Here is a 2,088-nt window from a genome sequence, read left to right as displayed (position 1 = left end):
TATCATCTTGCTTGCGAACGCCTATGCTCGTCCCTCTTTGTTCACGCGATCTCTGCGAAACTTCCCCAAAGAAATCAACGGTTCGTTTCCATTTTGGAGAAGTTTCATCGGCGATCGACGTCCGTGCCGTCGAGAACGATGGAAAAGAAAAAAAAAAAGGCGATCGCGAAGGATGAATGAAGAGGAAAGAGAAGAGAGACGAACGTGAGAGAAAGGGAAGAAGTTCCTGGAAAGGCGCTAACGTGCCCCAGCTTCTCGTGTCCTCCCCAGTGAATGGACCTCGATGCGTCAACGTTACGTTTCAATCTCAGCAGAAGCGGGATGGAGAAAGAAGAAGAAAGAAAAGAAAAAAAAAAAAAAAAGAAAAAGAAGAGAGAAGAAAGCGCAGAATGGTCCTCGGTTGAAAAGTGTCCAGCAGGTAGAGGTGCAGTCCCTTTAATACAATTTCGTGCCATTTACACCTCGAGAACGTTCGAGCAGGCAGATCGAAGGGGGTTTCTTCTTTTTCCTCCCCCCCACGGTTGGATCTCTTCGCTGTCGTTTATTGTCAGCGGTGCCTATACACGGTAGCCATTGACGAAACGACTTCCCGTCACGCCATTGCTCGCAGCTCGTTCCCTTTCATTGATCGCCTTTGCTCGAGACGTTGCTCTCCTTCGGCTCGCCTCCTCGAGACCGGACGAATCAATGGTAAATATATAACGATCATCGTTCGAAAACCGTGATTTTCTTTTTTTTTCTTTCTTTCTTTCTTTCTTCCAGCGAACAGGTATCGCCGATGAATTATTTACGACGCCGAGAGTCAAACTCACGGCTGTAACACGCTGCGATTCGTAAGGGGCGAGGTGGCGAAGAGATTTGAAGAGGTGTTACTTTCACGTGTTTCGACGGACGCTTTCACCATCTTCGTGAACTTGGATTGGAATTTTTACTTCTACTCTAGAGCTAGATACTCTCGTTGAGTCGTAAAGTAACAGCATTCCATCGTTTACCTTGAGATTGTTCAGTAAACTGAAATTGTGGGGAAATCGAGGAATCTGTGGAAAGCTGTTAAACGAATCGTTGAAATGTAATGGAAATCAATTGAAAGGGATTGCAAATAAAACGTTGCGTTTCGATCGTTTTAATTTTCCCTACTTAAAAATATCGCGAGAAGAATCACACACTGGATTTGAAGATATTTAGCAAAAAAAATCGAAATTTTCCGATCTCCGATGGTGAGAATCATAATTTTGTCTATGAAAACAATATTTAATATTTATATAATATTTGAATAATATTTCTATAAAAATTATGTATTTCGACTGTATTTCGAGAAATACGAATATAACGTTTATTTGGCGGAGAATTATTAGAGGAAAAATCTCCAGAACGATTCTTATCGTTGCGATTCTAGAAAAATTTTATGAATAATCTTGAATAATTCTTCAACCGGAAATATTAGAGAAATAACTATTTAGATAGATGCAGATGGGCAAAGATAATTGTATGGCATCGGCAAACTCGAAATATATCGGCTAGATTTGAAGATATTTTGAAAAAAATCGAAATTTTCCGATCTCCGATGGTGAGAATCGTAATTTTGTCGATATTTCTATAAAAACTATGTATTTCGACTGTATTTCGTGCGAATATAACGTTTATTTGGCGGAGAATTATTAGAGGAAAAATCTCCAGAACGATTCTTACCGTTTCGATTCTAGGAAAATTTTATGAATAATCTTAAATAATTCTTCAACCGTCGGAAATATTACAGAAATAACTACTTAGATAGATGCAGACGGCTAGAAATATTTCGGCTAGATTTGAAGATATTTAGAGAAAAATCGAAATTTTCCGATCTCCGATGGTGAGAATCGTAATTTTGTCGATATTTCTATAAAAACTATGTATTTCGACTGTATTTCGTGCGAATATAACGTTTATTTGGCGGAGAATTATTAGAGGAAAAATCTCCAGAACGATTCTTACCGTTTCGATTCTAGGAAAATTTTATGAATAATCTTGAATAATTCTTCAACCGTCGGAAATATTACAGAAATAACTACTTAGATAGATGCAGACGGCTAGAAATATTTCGGCTAGATT

General features: G+C 38.6%; 2 long non-coding RNA genes across 2 annotated transcripts in view; one reads left to right on the top strand and one right to left on the bottom strand.

Moving 5' to 3' along the window:
* Positions 1-641: 641 nt before the first annotated feature.
* Positions 642-2,088, bottom strand: part of LOC122538279 — an 18,171-nt gene continuing 16,724 nt past the window's right edge. Inside the window, exon 3 of the long non-coding RNA XR_006308825.1 lies at positions 642-651. This is a non-coding gene — a long non-coding RNA (uncharacterized LOC122538279). The remainder of the gene's footprint in view (positions 652-2,088) is intronic.
* Positions 954-2,088, top strand: part of LOC122538278 — an 18,637-nt gene continuing 17,502 nt past the window's right edge. Inside the window, exon 1 of the long non-coding RNA XR_006308824.1 lies at positions 954-965. This is a non-coding gene — a long non-coding RNA (uncharacterized LOC122538278). The remainder of the gene's footprint in view (positions 966-2,088) is intronic.

This window comes from Frieseomelitta varia, unplaced genomic scaffold (genome assembly GCF_011392965.1).
Source record: "Frieseomelitta varia isolate USP_RPSP 00005682 unplaced genomic scaffold, Fvar_1.2 scaffold_977, whole genome shotgun sequence".
Classification (NCBI taxonomy): Eukaryota; Metazoa; Arthropoda; class Insecta; order Hymenoptera; family Apidae; genus Frieseomelitta; species Frieseomelitta varia.
This window is presented reverse-complemented; position numbering and strand designations above follow the sequence as displayed.